A 22,052-nucleotide genomic window follows, 5' to 3' on the forward strand; every position below is an offset into this window, starting at 1 on the left:
TATGCCTTTGGGAGCTTAAGCAGCATGAGAAGTCAGGCAGTATTCAGGTGATCCATTCTGCTCACAGATCTACATCAGAGTAAATGTCTTAACTTTTGAGAGTGCTCAGATTACATGAGCCACAATCACCTGCCCAGATAGTGAGACCCCCAACAGTCTTGCAAAGAAGCACCCTTCACTGACTCGAGAAGGGTTAATCTTGGTAGGCAGCTTAGAGGCTTTCCAGTGGAAGGGCAACTGCATCTTCTGGGAATCCTTACTTAGAAAGGCAAGAACTACTTTTGTGGCTCCAAGGCAGACATAGCATTCAAAATAGCTGTTAGAGTGCTGTGTGACACCTCTGCTTGTTCCTGCCCCAGCTGACATACAGATTTCCACACAAGGAAGCTGCACAAATTCAGGTTATTTAGCCCTGATGGAAAATTTCAGGGTTTTATTAGGGATTGTCTGCGAGATGCACACAAGTCAGAGCTCGATGAAAACCTGCCATTTATTTAGCTGGCTAGAGGCTGTTAGGTAGGTATTTATGCCTCAGTGCCTCCAGGGTGCTCTTGCTTGTAAAAAGCAGTTGGCTCCAGGTAGAGGTAGGAGATTGTTATCGGCCACCCTCTGTGCTATGTCCTTCCTGTGAGAAGTGCTACCAACCTCACGGATAAATAAAGAAACCAGACATAAATGAGAGCCACTCCTCTCTTGATTGCCAGTAACTCTACACATGTTCATTAGTGGAGTGTTTCACAGGGAAAGGCTCAGCCCCTTCCTTTCCCTGTTCTTCAGCAAATCTTCACTCTCTTAAGTCTGTGGCAAAAAAAAAATTCAAAAAAGCTTTTTAAGTGCAGGTTGTAACCCATCTAACTTTAGCCCTAATCAAATCCACATTTGGAAGATACTAGGATGCACTGCCATTTTTAAAGTGTGGGTGTTAGGACTCATTTGTTTTTAAAAGTGTTGTGCATGCTTTATTCCAGACCACTCTTGGTGTTTTGTACTTCAATGTGTATTTTAATTTGTGTTCCATTATGTTGCCTTTTTCTTTTGGGAATGGTTTTCTTCTAGCCTGTGATCTGCTTCATAATTCAAGTGGAAAGTTTCTGAAAATAAAAGAGGCTTTATTGCAAGACAAAAAGTCATTGTAAGTTAAAAAAAAATTAAAAAGCCTCTGTATCTTTCTCTGAAGTGCAATGATTTATAAGCTTCTGAGGGGCTGAGGAAGCCTGGGTATTTTAAAAAGTGGGATGGATCTTAGAAACAGCCCTTTGGTCTTCTAATACCCTCATGAACACATATCTGGAGGATCTGAAGATGAGACCTAGGTCACATTTACTTGAAGAGGAAAAACATCTGAGGGCTACTTCTGACAGATCATTACGGCAAAGAGACGTGACTTCTATATGCATCTGGCCCCTGGATTGCCTACTCTGAAAATGATTATGCCTGTCTTAAACATCATGCCTGGGCTAAAAAGGCTATATATTTCGCTTCTATAACCTATGGGGGAGGGATAACAGGGCTATACATTTCATTTCTATAACCTATGAGGGAGGGCTTTGTGGCCAGCAGGTCTCTGTGCATGAAGCTTGAGGGATTCTGTTTTGTGTTCCTGCTCCTGACCAACCCCTTTGTCATGGGCAGGGCTTAGAGAGACTTCTCAATCAAAGAGGGTCTCTCCCAGTAGAGAGAGCAGGAGCTGAGGTTCATTTCTCTTTGCCTTCAGTCCCACATGGTGTTGGCCTTTAGAATAATCAAAAGTAGGCACTGGATACAGGTTGCTCGGAACAGATATCTGAAACTTAGACACCTAAGGAAGAAAGGCAGAATTTTGCTTCCTTCGAAGAGGAACAACTGCTCTTTCACCAAGATGGACAAACTATGCTTTTTTGCAGTAGGATCCAGGGGGACTTCTGCAGATGCTCTGTGGGAATTTCTGACTGCTTCCTGACTCAGCAGAGTGAACCAGCCTTCATTCCTCTCCCACACTCCTGCACTCATAAGGAAACAGGAACTACACAAACCAAAAGAGATATGATATGTACTCTGGGGAAATCCCAAATCTGGATAATTGATGGACCAAGACCGTAGGGAATGCCACAAAGCACAACTAGTCTATGGCCTATGGGTCATCTTAGGTCCTTTCAGCTTCACTAAAAGTTTGAGCACAAAACAGGAGCCTAAACAAATCTGGTGACCACCCTACTTTAGTTTAAAGGAAAACAACATAGAGAGAGGGCCACAACTGAGCATATAGAGGGCACCAGGGCAGGAAAACGGGGGAGGGTCAGTGTGAGCACCAGATGGACAAGAGAATCCCTTTCTTTGAATCTAGGGCAATGCTAATCGCCAGCTACTGAATAGATTTATGAAGTAAATATTCTTAAATTTAGAAACTTGCTTGGCACCATTTCTAACCAAATCAGTTTTTTTTCATTACCATGGCTGAGGGCTGTGAGTTAGAATCCTTTTAAAGATGGAAAACAACAGGGAAAAGAGCTTCAGAAATCCTGTCCTCCCAGGATGAGTGCAAGTGCTGTGTTTTTAAACTGTTGAATATAGGGTGAACTTAAAAGGAGAGACCATTTCCATTGTTCCTGAGGCAAGAATCACTGGTGGTTTCCTTTGAGCATAGTCCCTTTGCACAGAGCATGCGATGCAGCTTAGAGTCTCTGCATGACCTGAATCGGCCTCCGAACAGATCAAGCAGGATGTGTAAGAAGCAGCAGCCACTGGGTATGTCTTGCATATAAGAAATTCATAAGGCTGGGTTTGGGTTGCAACTGCTTTAAGCTCATTGTAAGAAACTACCATATCTTGTTAGGCAGGCGCCTCATCATGCAGTAATTATGTCCCTTTTAGCAGCACAATAACAGAAAGCACAATAAAATTCTTATTACAGCCAGTGGCAAAACTCCTGTTGAATTCAGCAGGAGTGGCAGCAGTGGATGCTAGCATCTGCAGGCCAGGCTGAGAAGGAAGAGGCAGTCTTCTCCAGCTGGAACTGCAGCCTGGTAGAACTGAAAGTACGAACTGGTAAGATATTTTCATTATAAGGAACCAACTATTTCCATATTTTCTTTTTTCTTTTAAGTAGAGTAACTTCAATAACCTTTGTTTCCTCAAAACTTCTCTGCTCAAACAAATCCTCTTGTTATGAAACATGCATGCAAGCAGTTGAACACAGACTATGCTAAATTAGAAATTCATCTCTACCATTAAAACACTGGCACTTCCAATCCCCCAGAAGGTATACTGTACTGTGAATTCAGCTTCTTCTCTTTCAACTTTTGCATTTAATTAAACTTTGTCAGAAGGGCATGCTCTTGTTACTCAGAAACATGCCTCAGTGGTGCTAATGTTCAGCTGAGTGACCTCAAGTTGGTCAACGTTTATCATCCTATAGTTTTGCAGCCAATTATCTCCAGAAGTACTAGAAAGAATTATCCATTATTCCTGTTTCACTTGGGGGAAAAAAAAAAAAAGTATCCCTGAAAATTAATTTCGTTTCCTTAGGGACAATTATAAATCTACAATGTAACATTATGAAGAGGCTGTGAATTTTAGACGTTTTTAATCTACCTGGATATTCATACAGTCTCTCTAGTGCAATAAACAACGGTACACTTGCAAAACGTTTTGGTTTGAGTTGGTTTCTTTGCCATATCAAAGGGGTGAGAGTGGGTACTGAATGTGTTTTGGATGAATTAATTTTATTATAACTAGATGTCATGGCAAGCTATAGGGCTAAATAAATCACAGTTTATTACACTAGTGAGTATTCTTCTTGGTATCACTTCAGCACTTAGAAAGCCACCTAAAACTATGACTTTAGTGTGTTAAGTGCTGGACAGAGACCAGAAACATAGTCCGTGCCCCAGAAAACATGTACTTTAAATATGAGACAAAAAGAAAACTGTTTGGTGACCAGTAAATATAAGACAGGAATAGTGGAACTAGATGAACAGGATTAAGATGGCATGCGATGTCAGTGGGAGACATAGGTCAGTAAGATAACTGCTGTAGGTGATCATTTTTGTGCTAACCACAGTGAATTCACATGGATATTAAAGGAAAAATACACTCTCAAATACTGAAAAAATAAGAAATGCCAGAGGACATTCGTTCCACGTCAATAAGAAGGTTTGATTGCAATTCTATGGGGGGTAGCACAAGTTACCACTACATCTGGAAAATAAAAGGTTAAAAAAGCACTTCTAGCCCCAAGGCTGTGGACCTGGCAAGCCTGAGTAGCATGGGCAACAGTCCAAAGAAGGACTGGCACAGAGAAAGGGAAAAGGCAGTGTCGAGGGTTAAGATTGCGGGGTGACAATAAAACCCTGGCAGATGTATTGTCAACCCCCTCTTCCTCCCCACACACTTCCCCCTCCCTCTCCCCCCTTTTCACTAAGGAGAGGCGATTGGGAGGAAAAGAAGCACAGAGTGAAGAGAGTTGGAAAAAATTAAAGATGTTTTACTAATGCTACTAATAAGAATAGAGAAAATAATACAAAATATACAAAACCAATCTTGAAAGTCTCAGCAACTGCAGAGCCGGCACCTGAAGTCCTGGATTAGACTCTGCAGCCAATCGGAGCTGGATTCAGTCTCTCACTAGGCCTCAGTTCGCAGGGACGACTAGCAAGGTCCTCTCCTAATGTCGGCCATAAGCAGAAGGGAAAAGGGCAAAAGGCAAAAAGGGACGAGATCCTCGTGATCCACCACTTTTATATGAAGTATTCACGTGAATGGAATGTTATACACAGTTGGTCAGTTTCTTGCTCACTTGCTTCTCGTCGCCCCTCTCGCGAGATGTCCATCTGTGCTTATCAATAAGTTTGCATTCCATTGCTAGGTTTACCAAAACATGTGTCTGGTTCTCCAGGAAAATGCAGTTAATATGAAGGCTTTAGCTGACAGGCAAAATTCACTGAAAGAGAAACTTGTTTTTAACAAAACCAGGACAGGCAGAAAAAGTGACATCTCTGTGTAAGTCTTCTGCTTTCCCTGCCTGGGAAGACGAACCATGTTTAGAAGAAGGAAACCTCATTCCTGTAAGCAAGGGACTTCAAGAAATATTTGAAAGGCTGAGGGAGCTGGGTCTCTTTAGCTTGGAGGAGACTGAGGGGCGACCTCATTAATGTTTACAACCATGTAAAGGGTGAGTGTCACGAGGATGGAGACAGGCTCTTCTTGGTGACAACCAATGATAGGACAAGGGGCAATGGGTACAAACTGGAACACAGGAGCTTCCACTTAAATTTGAGAAGAAACTTCTTCCCGGTGAGGGTGGCAGAACACTGGAACAGGCTGCCCGGGGAGGTTGTGGAGTCTCCTTCTCTGGAGACATTCAAAACCCATCTGGACACATTCCTGTGTAACCTCATCTAGGTGTTCCTGCTCTGGCAGGGGAATTGGACTAGATGATCTTTTGAGGTCCCTTCCAATCCCTATCATTCTGTGATTCTGTGATTCTGTGATTCTGTGAATATTGAACATAGGTTTTCTGTAAGGATTAGAAAAGACCAAGACACATTTTTGTCATGACTGCCCCAGAGTGCTTAAAGCTGAAAAGTCTGGCCATGACTTTGAGGCATTTGGCAAATTCACAGTATAAACCTGACTGCAAAAGGCCCCCATCAACCCACATGCACTGTGATATTTGTTTAATGTACTTCAAGGAATGAAGTAAGGCTTCTCCTCCCTGCCCTCATGAAACCTAAGGATCAGCTACAGGATTTGCATCGGCTAATCTTTTTTTTTTTTTTTCATTCTTGTACCTCTTTATTTGCCTCAATTCCTTGTTATTGATGCACTCTACATACTTTCTTTTTGTCCATCTCCACAGCCTTGCTTAGTTGTAGCAAAGGGTCTAAGGCAGAAAGCTAAGTGAAGTCTATATGCCCCCCTTGTAGAAAGGATGTCCTTAGTTCTAGCATTGGGAGACAGTTAATGAAGAGGCTGGCTTTGCCGCATGTCGATACAGTCTATGTAAGCCAGCCAATTTTCTCTATTATTCTATGAGAATGTAATTTCTTTCTGGAGTGCTGTGAATACTTACTTTCTCATATGAATGGTTTTAATGGATCACTTCTCTAGGAACAGTACACAATACTGTAGGGAGTTTGACATTTATATCAAAGATCTAGGGCAAAATTCTATTGTAATTTATAAATAGCTGTGACTATGCTATTGGAAACCAAGGGCCAGATAACATCAACTACCAGAGCATTTTGTCCCATGGTGGTTCATGGGTGTGATTCCTAGGAGCAAAAGTGACATCTGTAATGTTTATACAATCCATGAGATATGTTTATATCCATCATAGCACTGTGTGTGCTTTGCTGGGCTGTAAATAACAATCTGTGAGTATCAATCATGAAAATATCTTCCCTTCAAAACTCCAATAAAGAACAAAAGCCAATAGTTTGGGGCCTAGGCCACTGACTTTTCCTGAGAATTTTTCCAGCTTGCCCTTCACATGTTTAAGAGCTTATAAACTGAATTTGGTATGATTGCCCTGGAAACCAGATTCTTTTATATTTAGGTTCTTATCTCACCATCCTTGTCTCCTAGAAGAGCCTAAAGCAATGCAATTAATAGTCTATTCCTGAAATCGCTGATCTACACATCTGATTATTTTACAAAGACAATGACACAAATGCTTCTGAATTTGTAGTCTTGTCCTTGAAACAGTGGAAGTAAAATACTGATATACAGAGAAAATCAGTTTTAAAGAGGGTTTGAATATTCATATGTTGTCTAAAGTGCCTTCTCTTACCAACAGTATAAGAGTGATATATTCAATATATGTGGAAGATTTGCTCTCTGAAGTAAATCTTCACCTAGCATGCTTATAAACCTAGCCATAGTAAAGGCTAATCATGGTTAACAGTGAATAGTGTGGAGGAAACAAAGTAGAAATAAACTGCCAGGCAGTAAATTCCTCACATAGCAGAACCCTCTTGAAGAGCCGATGCAAACAGCCCCAGACTCCTAATTTATCTGGCTTCTCCTATTTTATTCACTTTCATGCTTCTTATAAGTATCTGTCACGTATCTGCTTAGCTGCATTAAGCCACTGAAGAAGGAAGACTTTGAAACAGAGAATTTAAAATGTTGAACAGGCCAGTGATCACAGGACTATGTAATTAACCAAAACAAATCATTCTTTTCTATGGCATCACATATAAAATAACTCCACAGTGGTATTAAAAAAAAAAAAATAGAATACCAGCAAATGAAAACAAGGCCTGAACATCTCCATATTCTGTTAGTTTTCATTTCTCTGTGCCCTCTTGTTGGGAACAAGCATCAAGAATGAAATCTTGCCAGAAAGGTCACCTATGAAACCACAGCTTTGGACTGAGATGTGAAATGGAAACTCATCCCAGGCAGTGTCTCTTACCAGCAACACTCACATAAATTGCTTTGTATTATCTCTACTTCTCATTGAATTCTAGAAAAAGGAGGCTAGTTCACAGGCTCAATGGAAGAATCTCTTGGTAGAGTTGCTGTTTGGTGTTGCAACAGTCATTTTCCATTTTCCTTAGTGATTCCTGCAGCACTAAAAGCTCTGACTTTCGGCACTGGCCCCATTTCTCCACATCCATACTGCAAAGAATGAGTCCAGATGGCCTAGCTGCTTCTCACCTCTCAGGGTCTCTGTGGACAGTGAGAGTTAGTTACCCAGGCAGCAAACCATAATTTGGAAAAGGGACATTAATTTAAAACATTCTGATTTCCTTTCAGTTTCCTGAAAAGTCACATAAAGCTGAAGTCAGATGTTAAACAGTGCTTTCCAGGCAGGCTTGAGTGCTCCTATCTGCCTCTGTAAGAACCAGCTTTAGCAAAACCTCAGAATTTGTCATCTACCATCTTTGCATGTGACACAGCATCTTCATTTTCCCTCTGGATCACCAAACAGGACGAGTAAACATTCATCTTCCTGCCTCACACCTGATGCTTCTGCTGCAGTCCTCAGTCTAGTCCTTTTTTAAACTCAGCCTATATCTCCTCCTGACAACAAATGCATTAAGGATCAAAGCCAGCTAAGCCACAGGGGTGACTCAGTGACCAAAAAATGCTGGAGAAAGCGACATTGTAGAGTGACCTACAGTGCCTGTATTGGCATCACCATTACTTTGCACCCCCAGAACTGATTTCTGAGGCTGAGCCCAGGGAGACCTGTCTCCCTGAGGCTGGTGTGACAGTTATTAAATGAAGATGGTAACTTTGAAGGTTTTATCTTCTCTCCATCTCAAAGTAGAGAACAGAGCCCTGTTCTTCCCAGAGGGAGAGGAAAGCAAGGATCACTCCTATTTTATTTCCTTAAAGATTAATTTCTCATCGAGAGAGGTTCAGTCAAGGGTCTGGAGATTCAGCTGTAGCTTTTAAGTGAAAATTTACATTATGAGCCTTTCATTTATTTGAGAGACATTTGTTTTGTGCTTGCAAACTCTTAAGACGGACATTTTTCAAGGGTCTTTTTTAATGGAAGACAGTGCTTGTTTGACCTCACTCTTGTGGCTGATGACCATGCAAGAAAAACAAAAAAGATGTCCACTGATATTGCCTATCAAAATATACCATCTCCTACAGTGGTGCTGAATTCCAAATATGCACAGAATCAATGGAAAATTATGCTTGACAGGGATGGTGACTGCTGTCACCCTTTTCTACCTCAGAAATCTCTCTAGTTGGCCAAAACTGTAACTGTGTAATGTTGGCATGTTAATCAGTTCCATTGAACAAGGTGTCTTTTATGGCAATGTTATTACTAAATTTATGGTGTGAACCTGTTAAGATCAGGAATTCTCTCACCCAAGACAGAGATTCTGAAGTGACCAGAGTAAAGGGTTGGAGGGTATTCAGACACAATTTAAAATGTCAAAATAATGTTTCCTACCCTTCCTTTCCAAAATATTTTATTAATCCTAAGTAGTGAAACCAAACAGCATGCAGTTTTATAAAGAATAGCAATTCTTCATTTTACACAAGGGAAGGGAATTCATCCCGGCCACAGAAAGAGCCAGTGTTAGAATTAGAGCCTATGACCTGCAGTCTTAGCTTCTACACCTGAGAGCAGCCCATTAGATTTTGCCTAATTGCCAGTCTAAATTAGCCATTAATGACTTCTCCAACTCCCATTTGCTTACTGCAGCAGGATAAAAATTAGAATGTGAGAGGCAAGAAAATGCCTGTGCTGGGACCCACAAAATCTGAAAAATAAGTTGTTTTCAAAAGCTGTTTTTCTTCTTAGATGTGATGGAGACAGCTGCCCTCAGTAAAACACAGACAGACAGATGGATAGGCAATACTTCTGTTATCAGCTGAACCCAATATATATCTTAACAGTCTTAAGTCAGGTTTCCCATAGTAAAAGAAGATAAATGGAACAAGGCAATGTAATGAAATAAATTTTCCCAAGATCTCCCTCTCAGGGGATGAGGAGGGAAATGCTGAAGCAATTTCTACTTCTCTCTGCTTAGTTGCTCTTAGAGGAGGCTCCTAGTCACGTTAACCTCCTCTAAAGCATCCGTTTGGGTATCCCTGGAGATATGGAGAAGTGGTACCACGGGCCAGAGCCAGAACACTGTTCCAGCCTTCCCTGCCATGCCATCAGCTGCAGAACTCATACATGGCTGTGACCCCATAGAAACCAGGAGGCTGGGAGTGGGGGCATATACTTTCCCACAGAGACAAAGGAGTAGCCAGTCACACAGCTCTTCACAACAGGGAGGATATCAAGGCCTCCTGCTGACTGCCTTACAGGCTAATTAGACTGGAAACTCTTGGCAGATCTTTACAGGAATTGTGCTGCAGGGACTGTTCAGTCATTTCCGTGCTTCTAATAAGGGGACTTGACATACAGTACCTGCAGAATTCTTTATGGCATTTCTCTGGATCCTTTTCTTTCCTCCTTGCTTGCATGCCAGTGTCGTTATTGCATGCAACATTTCCTCTCGTTTGCAGGCTTCTGCTGCACTTGAGCACAAAGGAAGACAGATCTGCTTCCATACATCTGCTAGTTTGCAGCTGTGCTGTGGACAGGTTTAGCTGGCTAAGTGAAGGAGTATGGTTTATTTCCTGTGCGCTCACAGATGGGCCAGCAAACAGAATGTGAGCTGAAACAAAATATCTCAACTCATTTTGCCAGGGAAGATTTGCTGCAGCAGATCTACTGTTTGTGTTCTTGTGCAGGGTCTCAAAGCAATGCTGAAGTGACAGCCTGTTTCTTTAAGAACTGCTGCTATGAAATACTACAATACAGTGATACAAGGAAATTGCTGCAGCTCTCTGTATGTTTGGTTTCTTGAACTATCAGTAGAAATGCTCCATCTGTGTCTTCCCATCTGTACCGCACGTTTTGGCAAGGCAACAAGCCAAATCTTCTTTCCTCATCCCCTCCCTCCCCACTAGGCCCTTATCCCTCCTCCCCCTCTAGCTCTCCTTTCTTTTCAGAAAGACCAGGAAGAAAACAATGCCCAATACAGGGTTGCTGTTTCTGTCTCTTGTTTTACTTTTGATTACCCTGGAGTCTGAGGATAAACCTCATCGTCTTCCCACTCTGCCCTGTGAGGACTACATGGGTTACAAAATTCAAAGGGTCTGGCTCTGGGTAAAACCTGTGATGGAGGCAGGATGACTCCCAAAGAGAAAGATTATGTTGTCTGTTAGCTGCAGGGATTCCTGGGGAAGAAAGCCAGAGTTACTGTAGGAGGAAACGTGGGGCACAAGGCCAGAGGGAGAAGAGATCGGATGGAGCTGAGTCCAGGAAGCAAGAGGAAGCCCTGCAGGGTCAGTGTCCTACTGCCAGGGGAGAGATGGTGTCAGCACTGCTGGCCTTTGCGTGGAACCACAGAATCATCTCCTCAGGCTTCCTGGCCCCTTGTACTCCCTCAGCAGCAGCAGTCTGAATTTGCATGGCTGTGCCATAGGCAGAGGAAAAACACGGCCGGTTTGATGCTCCAGAAGTCTGCTGCTGGAGGCAGCTGCATACTTGGTCTGTGTGGCTAGCTGTCAAAATCAATTCCCCTAGCTGGAATACTTACAGATTCCCTTTGGCTTTTATTCTTGTATAGTCTTCCGACTACTGCATGGTAGAAGGCATGTCTGCTAATCCTAAAGTTAACGCTTATTTTATCACAAAAGGGTTTGTTAGTCTGGATTATTTTGGCTGAACAGGGGCAGAGGAGGGGATAAGAGTGAGTTTCCTAAAAAATTTGTAGAAGTCTGTTAAAAATACCAGAAACGTGCTGGGTTAGTATTTTTCATTTTTTACACGACTCAGTCGCAAAGCGATTACAAGCAACCCAGAGGCTGAAAACAATTCAGTAGAGCAGCTGAGAAGAACTGTCAGAAGAAGCAAGAAGAGCAGCCACAGACAAGGCACTAAACCCTCAAAAATGGCCCAGCGGCACACACCAGGTAATCCTGAAAGGAGTCTGACCTGTAAGAGTTTTTAAAGCTCCTTCCTCTCCTAGATTGCCACCCATTAAATTTTTTGAGAACATCCTTAAACGCGAGCATAACTGAAATAGAAACTTTCCTATGCTTGCAGTTAGGCATCTGCTCAAGCACTTTGTTGGATCCACTATGTAAATATGAGCAAGATTTAGTGTTCTACAGAAGGTAGCTGCAAACAGTAAAATAAGAAGGAGGCACGAATCCTTTGCCCTGGGATTTCTGGAGCAAGCATGGCATTTAATTGGCGGTTATAGTTTCTCATTCCTACTTCTGATTTTCTCCCTCCCTCTTCTGCCAGCATGAAACATTCACACACTCACACACATAAAGAATCTCACAGTGTCCCCATCTGACCCCACTACTAGAACCAATATGGGACAGCATTTAGCTATGAAAAAAAAAAAAAGCCACAAAGCAGTGTGAAAACAATCTCAGTGGGCTCTTTGTTAAGAATTAACATAGTTTCCTCTCAGAGGAGCAAGTACCTGTATTTAACACTGGTCTAGTGCCAGCTTCTCAGGTGGCCACCTCTGTCCGTGTCCCCACAGACAGCCTAGCTGCAGGGCACCTGGATCCCAGGTCAGAGACAGGAGCATGGTGGATATTGCTCCCGCGAGAAGGTACTTGGGTTGTTTCTCTGCTGGCTGGTTGCCCCTGGGGTTATTACTGAGCAGCAGCCTATGTACCATAAGGTGTCATTTTCATGCATGAGTAAGGAGTCACTAGTCAGTCTTGTTACACCAGTTCGTAACAGTCTGCTGCTGCCATAAATAAGTTCCCCTTTCCCACTTGCTGCCTGACATGTTCATGCCCTGGTTAAGATACTGTTGTCCAACAGTATTGCTTGGCTCAGCTTAAGATCTTTGGACCCAGGAATTTTTGAGGCTGGCACATTGGACTATTTATCATCCTAAATCAGGAAAAAATTATAAATGATGGTGTTTGCTTAGGGCTTAGCTGTGCGTGTCCTTAGTGTACTGTTTCAGATGTGATTGTCTTGCAGATGCCTGGCACATACTCCTACAATGTTTCACAGCTGCATTTTCACCACAAGAACCACCATCTCCCCCCCGGCCCCGCTCCTTGCATGAAGCACTCACTGGGCTTTTAAGGCAGTGCCCTCTGTTTCTAATAGTTATTGATTCCCTGAATGCAGGGGAATATGGATTCCATTAGCTGGTCATAGCACTGTAGTTCAGGTCTTGTCAGCATTTCCAGTACATAAGTTTCTGTTCTCAAGGTTTATATAACATAACCATAAAAATTCAGTCTGCATTAAAGTTGTCATTCAAGGTCCTTTTACAGATGATTAGATCGTAGCATGCACTAATTACTTTTATTATTTTAGAATCACCACTTACTGCAAACATATAGTGAGTTTCCAACAGAAGTTTCTCAAAGAAGGGCACTTCCACTCAAGGCAGTGCTAGGCAGCCATATTCAGAAGAAATTATTTTTCTGATTGGTTGAAAAATTGCTCGCAGAGACCTCTGCAGTCACCGCAGGCTGCCACTCCAGAGCACAAATCTTCCCTGTTGCACAGAATGGAAATAATCTAATAACCCCTGAAATCAACGCCCCTTCGATGTAAGTCATGAGCTACCCCAATGTTTTTGATCAAGCTGCTTACCGCCGTGACTTTTCTCCAGAAATAGTCAACTTTTCAGGTTTCCTCTTCATTCTCCAGTAGCAGTTCAGCACTAGTGCTCTAGCAAAATCTTTGGGTGCTGCTTATCCACATCCTTACCTTAGCTTTAAAAAGGGAGACATCTTCCCATCCAAGAAAAGGACTCCCATCTACACACCTTCAGGCTGCGATACCCTGCAGCCTCATGGTGGGCCCTGTGGTGTCCCTGCCACCTGCCCTCCGAGCTGTGTATTTCTGCCCCCTTTGCACCCGTTCCAGCATCACCTTGCAGCCAGGTCTAGAGAAGGATCAGGCCCACAGCCACTGACAACTACACTGACTAATGCAGTGGTCTCCTCCATAGCAGTACTACACACAGTCCAAAAAAGTCAGCTCATGCAACACATTCTCACATTTGCAAGGCAGCTTGCATCCCAGTGGTACCTCTCCAGAAAAAGCAAGGACTTCCTAGATGTAAGTTCTTCCTGAATTAAAACTCAGCAGTAGCTGTGAGATGCCGATGCTCAAGGGGACAATATCTTACTTGGAACACACTGGGGGCTGTGATCCAAAAACCTTTGGCTCTCAGAGAAGCAAGATGCTGCCAACCAGCTGACTGGCAATATCTCAGCACTGTAAGAACCAGACAGCCCTGGCTTTCTTGCTCCAGCTGAGCCAGGAAGTCAGAAAAACTGCTGCTTCTCATCATGGCAGTGTAATGCTCTTGTAGGAGATGCTGCTGTCTTGTCCCTGCTACTGCGATCCTGGGTCAGAGCAGCCAGGATCTCCCATGTCATCCTGTAGTGGACTCTTGTCCACATGAGAAGCAGCTGCTTTGGCTGCCAGATTCTGTGGAACTCAGTGGCAGCCTACTGTCTTCTAGAAAATGCCCAGTCCTCTTAACCAGAATTTGTTGGCTCTTCTAGCTCTAAACTTTCCTTATCTAGCCAAGCTAGAGGTTTGAGTGTGGAGGAATCTAATGAAGTTCAACAAAGGCAAGTGTAGGGTCCTGCGCCTGCGGAGGAATAATCCCATGCACCAGTACAGTTTAGGGGTTGACCTGCTGGAAAGCAGCTCTGCAGAGAAGGACATGGCAGTTCTGGTGAGTGACAGGGTGACCATGAGCCAGCAAAGTGCACTTGTGGCCAAGAAGGCAAATGATATCCTGGGGTGCATTAGGAAAAATGTGACCAGCAGGTCAAGGGGGGTTATCCTCCCCCTCTACTCTGCCCTGGTGACACCCCATCTGGAGTGCTGCGTCCAGTTCTGGGCTCCCCAGTTTAAGAAGGACAAGGAATTACTGGAGAGAGTCCAGCAGAGGGTTATAAAGGGGAGTGGAGCATCTTTCTTACTAGGAAAGACTGAGAGTGCTCGTCTGTTCAGCCTGGAGAGAAGAAAACTGATGGGGATCTTATCAGTGCTTATAAATATCTTAGGGGGGATGTTGTGGTTTAACCCAAGCTAGCAATATAACCACAGTAACCACTCACTCCCTCTCCCCGCTTCCATCCCCAAACAGGAGAAAGAATCAAAACGGAAAGGAGAAACTTATGGATTGAAAGGAGAAACACAGTTTCATAAAATAACAAAATACTAATTTACTACTAGTAATAATATATATAAAACAGGAATAGAATATAAAGTAAAAGATACTCAATGCAATTCCTCATGAACTCCATCCTCACCAAGTAGCCAGTCCCAGGCAGCAGCATCTGGTCCTGAACAGCTGATCCCGGAGAGAGAAGAGAGAAAAGGCAGAAAGGCCCAGAGGCCTCTGCAAACAGCAGGATGGCAAAAGGCCAAACAAACTACAGAAACTCCTGAACAGAACTCCCCTGAACAAATCTCCATCCTGGCTCTGAAAAAAAAAAAAAAAAAGAACTAACATCACCAGAAAACCCAACTCTCCTTAAACATGAAGCATGATGCTAATGGGATGGATACTCTTATTGATCAGTCTGGATGACAGTCAATCTCTGCCCCATCTATGCCCCCCTTCCCAGCTCCCTCACACCTGTGGGCAGAGCTCAGAACTGTCCTTGGATCTCAGACCAGAGCAATTAAAAGCATTAACTCTGTCCTGGTGTGTTATCTTCTTGTTCTCAAACTAAGTCCACATAATGACCAAGCTACCTATGAAAAAGAAACGTTCTAATGGCATGAAGAAAATTAACTCATTTTCAGTCAAACCAGCACAAGGGGATGTCAAGGAGGTGAGACCAGACTCATTTCAGGGATGCACAGTAACAGGATGAGGGGCAATGGGCACAGACTGAAACACAGGAGGTTCCATCTGACTGTGAGGAGAAACTACTTTGAGGGTGCCAGAGCACTGGAACAGGCTGCCAAGAGAGGCTGTGGAGTCTCCTTCTCTGGAGACATTCAGAACCTGCCTGGACACATTCCTGTGTGATCTGCTCCAGGTGAACCTGCTTTAGTAGAGGAGTAGGACTAGATGATCTCCAGTGGTCCCTTCCAACCCCAACCATTCTGTGATTCCGTGTTCTCATCTTCCCTAGTCTTTACTATACTGGAGCAACACTTCCACCTATTTTCATCTTCTTTGGGAGCATTCCCTCACTCTTTCCCTCCTCCTATTCTCTGACAGCAGCTGAGACACACTCAGTATTTCAGTGCTTAGTATTCTCAGTGCACACCATCAAGCTGTCCAGCATGGAAGGTGCAAGTTTAACATTCAGAATGGCTCAACCTGAGACCAGTCCCTATGGTCCAGTCTGCTCTACCTAGATGCACGTCTTCGCCACATCCTGACAGCAAGCCAAGCTGAGATGTGGGTATGAGGTGTGGACACGATTCCTTTTTCTGTGCTGTGCCCTGTTGCTTGTTTTCCACTGGATGGGCCGGGTGTGTTGCTGCTGATCCTCTGAGATGGGCAGCATGGGGACAGGATGGGATCACCCTCAGAGCACATGCCCTTCAGAATAGATGCAGCATGAATATCTGTTTTTAAGATGTTTAATTTTCTTTTAACTTTTCCCTTTCTATTATCAAATATTGCTTTTCTAGCTGCAGTATGTCTTTTACTAGGAGTATTGTCAAAATATACCAACTTCTAAAATACCTAAAATAGTACAAATGTTTATAATATACTTGGTATAAGGATGGCATATTAAAACATATTTACATCTCAAAAATTTTAACCTGGAACAGACTTGATATTATCTAAATAATTTGTTTAAAAGAACATAAAATAATTTCCTCTTCTTCCAGGGGAGATGTAATATTTACAAAATCTTATCTTCACAAACACAATTTGTATTTTAAGCTTGCAAATTAGAAATCGGACACTAAGGAGAGTCAAGCTAAAATGAATTAGGAATATGTGATCAGGAAAGAAAAAAAATGCAGAAATTTATCACTATTACCACGTTAATATACGGCAATCTTATGACAGGTAATGTATAAGGACTTATTTGCCAACTCAGAACACTCTCTATGGAACATTGATTTAAATATAGCCTTGCCTTCCTCTCTTCAGTGGGTCGTAATGTAGTAGTAGTGTGTCCTCTGATGTCCTCTACTTTCACAGTTGATACAGGGACCCAGCTAGAAAGATTAGAGAAAACGGGTGTGAAGTATAGAAACAGACTGTAGCCATTGCTTTGATATATGCAGTGGTATAGGACCAGTGCATTTCTGGAAGTGGTAAGAATTGCTATTAACATCACACTAGGAATGTGCATCCCTGTAGTCACTCAGCTATGGATTAAGGTGACATGCATTGCAATAATATGAATTGTACTGGTATCATTAAGGCTGAGATGTGATTTCTATTCTCTGAATGGTAGCCTCTCCGTTCCTCTTCTTGTATGTGTATCTGTATAGGTACAAGCATAATGACAACTATGTATTCAGATTGCCACAGTATGAGCGACAGTAATGGCTAGAAAGGAGCTATAATGCTGTGTCAATTAAACAATATGCATTTTAAAAGGGCTTAAGTCTGAAGCCACATAATAGCTTGCAATCATTCAGAAGGGCTTTCAATATCATATTAAATCAATTAGTGTCAGCCTTCTTCAGCCCACTGTGGGGTGAAGGTCTTTTTCTCTGTCTTCCTAGCTGGATCTGCACTGTACTTGCTTACTGCAATTTACCAACTGAAATCTAGTCTCGTTCCCTCTTAACAATATTGTGACCTTCACTGGTATTTATTACGTTCAACACATTTTTAAAAGGCGGTCCCCATAAAGGGATTTTTAATGCTGCCATAGCTGCAATACATTTCCTGTAGGTCAGATAACATATTTATTAGAAGTTGTGTGCTTGTAAGTAATCTGCCACTGGGCTATCCCTTCTGCACACCTCAGCCCTGTAGGGAGGGGTCAAAGCTTCCATCTTAACAGCTTGTCTTTGCCTTCACACGGCCAACCAGACAGGCTGTACTGTTCCTACCCAAGATCTCTGAGCCAGCACAGGTTGCTGAAAGTAGTTTAAGCCTTTTGCTAGGATGACATCCAAAGATAATCACAGAATCATACAATCATAGTATTGTAGAATGATAGAATGGTTTGGGTTGGAAGGGACCTTAAAGATCATCTAGTTCCAACCCCCCTGTCATGTGCAGGGACACCTTCCCCTAGACCAAGTTGCTCAAAGCCCCATCCAACCTGGTCTTGAACATTTCCAGGCATGGAGCATCCACAGCTTCTCTGGGCACCCTGTTCCAGTGCCTCACCACCCTCTTGGTGAATAATTTATTCCTTATATCTAATTTAAACTTACACTCTTTCTGTTTAAAGCCATTACCCCTTGTCCTATTACTACATGACCTTGTAAAAAGTCCCTCTCTACCTTTCTTGTAGGCCCCCTTTAGGTACTGAAGGCTGCTATAATGTCTCTTCTCCAGGCTGAACAACCGCAACTCTCTCCGCCTGTCTGCATAGGAGAGGTACTCAAGACCTCTCATCATCTTTGTAGCCCTCCTCTGGACCCTTTCTAACAGGTTCATGACCTTCTTACATTGGGGGCCCCAGACCGGGGTGCAGTACTACAGGTGGGGTCTCATGAGAGTGCAGTAGAGGGGGACAATCACCTCCCTCAACTTGCTGGTCACACTTCTCTTGATGCAGCCCAGGATACAGTTGGCTTCTGAGCTGCAAGTGCACATTTTCAGCTCATATTGAAATTCTCATCAATGAACATGCCCAGGTCCTTCTCTTCAGGGCTACTCAGGAGCGCAACAGAAAACATTTATGCAGCTGCCGGGGCTGGGTCCAGGTGCAAGACGGTGGTGCCACAGGCCAGGGCCTGGCAGTAGGAAAGCAGCGATGCAACGAGCAAGATCTTCAAGAGGCCTCATCAGCCTCACCATGGGGGCCTTCCCTGCCTCTGCCAGCCAGACCCTTGTGCTGGCCTCAGACCCCAACACCCTCTCACTCACTGGATTTTGCAAAGATTGAGTAAAACAGGACTGCAAAACTGCCAAGGTTTCCCCATGGCTATGGAGGGGAGCCAGGCTGCATGGCAGCCATGCACCACCCTTGCACTTCAGCCCTGGCACCCTCTGGGGTGTGAGGATGCGTTCTCCAGGGCAGAAGCTTCTCTGGCTGCTTGATAAAGTAGCCACAGAGCCTCTGGGGGACTTTATGGATTTTTTTTCTGCTACATTTTATTGAGGTTATAATGGCGAAGTGTCAGACTTTTCTGAATGCTTGGAAGGAGCTCTTTTCTGGATCTTTAGTCTACTCAGCTTGTCACTACAGGGCATAATGTTACAGAGAAGGTGAGAAGAGACAGCAGCAGCTGTCACATGCAGTTGATGGTGGTTTATGGGGTCAACAGTTTCTAGCTCCTGCAAAAGCACCTAGAATGACTGGATTTGGGCTCCTCCTCTGGTTTGCTCTCCTCAGGCAGGGCTAAGGCGGCAGCTCTGTTAATGCTTTTCCCGTGCCAGGCTCACTGCTCTCCTCACACCTCCTGGGGAACACGTCTCTCTCTGGCTGCAAATATTGATCAGCCCATAGCAGGGCAAGAATTGTGTTTTGTAGCATAAAGAGACAAGCCAAGATTAATTTTCCTTTCACAGATTGCCTTTCTGTGGCATTTCTTCTCTCCATGTTGGGCAGTATGCGCCACACAGTCAACTTTGAACAAACTCCAGGAGAGGTTTGACATTGACATTGCTCAGGCTGAGCCCAAGCTGACCTAGAGGGGGGCTGATGGTATGGGTGTTTCCAATCACTGTTGGTGAAGCCCATAGAAAGGAACCATTGTCATTTTTAGTCAAGCGCTTGCATTGCAGTGCATTGCGGTGTTGCATCCAGCCACAACGCTACACCCAAGACACTGAGGGCTGGCAAGTATGTGGGCATCAGGAAGTGCAGCCTAACCTGTGAATTGCTCAACATCTGCCACATTTTGTATGGTTGCTTCAGTGTGAAGAGTAACTGTTAAAGCCATAAAATGCATGCTTTAGGAAAAAATTAACTGTGTAGGTTTTAGACTTGCCAGATTTGAAAATTTGAAAGTTCACTATGGACATGGGTCTGGTCCTCCTTGTGCCAGGAGATATGCCCCCAGCCTTGCATATCTCCAGCACTGGGACTTCTACAGCATTTTGCCTGATTAAAGGAAATACAGAGAAAGAGGATGAGCTCCAGATGAAGGAGAGTCTATTGACCACTTCCATTCCTTTCATCTAACTCAACAGGAATATTTTCTTAATCTTCACTCATCCAAACATTTAGTTATTTCTGATTTCTACCTCTTTGGTTTGTTTCCATGATGCATTTTTTTCTCCATTTTCAGCTCTTTACTACCTTCCTAGCATCCTTTAAATTTACCATCAAGAAGATTCATCTGCAAAATCCCACCCTCCATTTTGTGTCCCCAGAGGCATATTTATGTTCTAAATGGGTTTGGTTCTACAGAAAATGAGAGTTCAGCCACAAAAGAATGTGAAAGACACTTAGCACATGGCTCAGCTCCACACTCTCTCCCACAGTGCACGGGTAGAGAATGAAGCAGTCATCACAGGAGTGTCCCATGGTGAGGGAGAGATAACACTGTGTGGCTTGTCATCACCTTCCTCTGGTCCAGGGGGCAGCTGGAGGAAGACAGTTCACTCAGCTGACATACACGAGTCTCCTGGTAGCATCCCAGCCAAGGACTGACTCTGAGAAAACCAGGATTTTCCTTTACGTGCACCAGTTAGATGCCACCTAGATACAGTAGCATGGCAACAGACTGCTTGGTAGCTGTGCTAGAGATGAAGCACTAACCATTTCTCTATGTTGCTGTCTCCAAGGAGAAGTTCAATATAAGTCAGTCCCTTAACATAAGTTTGACATCAGCCTATGTCTTTGCCACATTAATTCAATTTATTACACATTTTGATCCACACTTTGCATTCTATTTAGGATGTCAGGGGACCTGTTCCTCCCTAATGACTGAGGAAGCATTTGTTTTATAAGCTATTCGGGACACACCATAAGGAACTAAAAGGGTCTGGTTTATTTTCATTGTTAAATTTACCATGTACCAAATTCTGATACTGTTGAAATTAATAGCAAACTTGCCAGGGACTACTGCAACCGCTATGCTTTCTGAAATTTAAGGAGCCCCATCAAAGATGCATCTAACGTCCTCCCCAAAAAAGGCCTACTGGTGTCTTCATAAATAATGCATGGAGAATGTTATCGGCGGTTGGGATGAAATTACAAAATGTTAGTTTGTTGTTCTGTCTTTTATCTCTAGCTAAACTTTGATCTCTATAAAGTGTTCCTACTGTCATCTGTAAGAATTTCCTTAGTCTCTACTCAGTAGCATATTAAAATTCAGCTGACTAATTTCACTGGTTTTCTTTGATCTTTTTCCGTCAATGTAAATTACTCTAGCTGAAGATTTCATATTTGCCTAAGCAAAATTCATCTGCCTTTCTCTGTACATTCAGACATTTGGGAGTTTCCCTGTGCTGCACTTTTGTTTACCTATCCTTGCTTATTCAGAAATTTGGCTCCTTCTCTTTACCTATGTTCTTCTTTCCAGCTAGTTTTTTGTATTTTCAGGCATTCAGATTGGTGCAAGTGATGGGTCTCCAGAACACTTCCCAACTCCTCACCCCACCTGTCTCTATGGATTACAAACACATATAGGTGTGTTACTCAACTGAGGTAGCTAACAGTAGGCCATCAGTGCTGCTGAAGTGCATACTCTTTTTAAAAATAATTTATTCATTTGAGAGTGAAAGACTGTTGTGGATTTGGGAGCGTGGGTTAGGGATTGGTAGAGTCTGTTAGGGTGCGATGGTAAGACAAGTTTAGTAACAAATGAAAAAAAAGTATATCACTTCGTTGGCTTCTTGCATACTTCAGCTTTTGAGCCTGTGTCATTGAAATCTTTGTGATTATGTAGGTGCCTGGATCATGCAATTTGACCAAGCCCAGCCTAGGAAAGGAGATGTGCCACAGCAGGAGATGCACCAGGGGCACTTTGCCCCAGAAGTGCAGCTCAATACACATATGCTGGGCCATGGAAGTAGCAGCATCTCTCTCAGCATACTCCCTCAGCCACCCAGCACACAAATGATTAGAGACAGACGCGCTCCCTGCATCTCCCACCCACTCACTGCTCATTTCTTCCTGAAGGGAGCAAAAAAAACATATTTTCCTTGTCCCCCTATAAATAGACCCCATTGCTGTCAAACCCCTAACCTATGAGCACCGCGCGCATATGCTCGTGTACACACACTCATAGTCAACCTGCTTCTTTTCACACAAGATCCATGTTAAGTCTTCGCAGAACAAAAAGCATTTTAAGAAATCCTTAGAGATAAAATAAGGATTGCCTAGAATGCTGTTTACTTGTTGTTCACAATTTCACAGCTGTGCGATCGAACTATGTCTGACAGTCCATGCTTCTTTTCGTATGAGGATGTAATGTCTTTCTTCAGGACAGGAAGATGTTTTTTCACAGACCAGTGCAGAACTTGGAGCATGGTGTTTCA

The 22,052-nt window shown here is 43.3% G+C and overlaps 1 long non-coding RNA gene across 1 annotated transcript in view; it reads right to left on the reverse strand.

The window, feature by feature from the left end:
• Positions 1–12,097, reverse strand: part of LOC135579940 (uncharacterized) — a 39,515-nt gene extending 27,418 nt beyond the window's left edge. The window contains exon 1 of the long non-coding RNA XR_010473902.1: positions 11,943–12,097. This is a non-coding gene — a long non-coding RNA (uncharacterized LOC135579940). The remainder of the gene's footprint in view (positions 1–11,942) is intronic.
• Between the last annotated feature and the right edge of the window lie 9,955 nt (positions 12,098–22,052).

The sequence above is a fragment of the Columba livia genome, chromosome 1 (assembly GCF_036013475.1).
Source record: "Columba livia isolate bColLiv1 breed racing homer chromosome 1, bColLiv1.pat.W.v2, whole genome shotgun sequence".
NCBI classification, from domain to species: Eukaryota; Metazoa; Chordata; class Aves; order Columbiformes; family Columbidae; genus Columba; species Columba livia.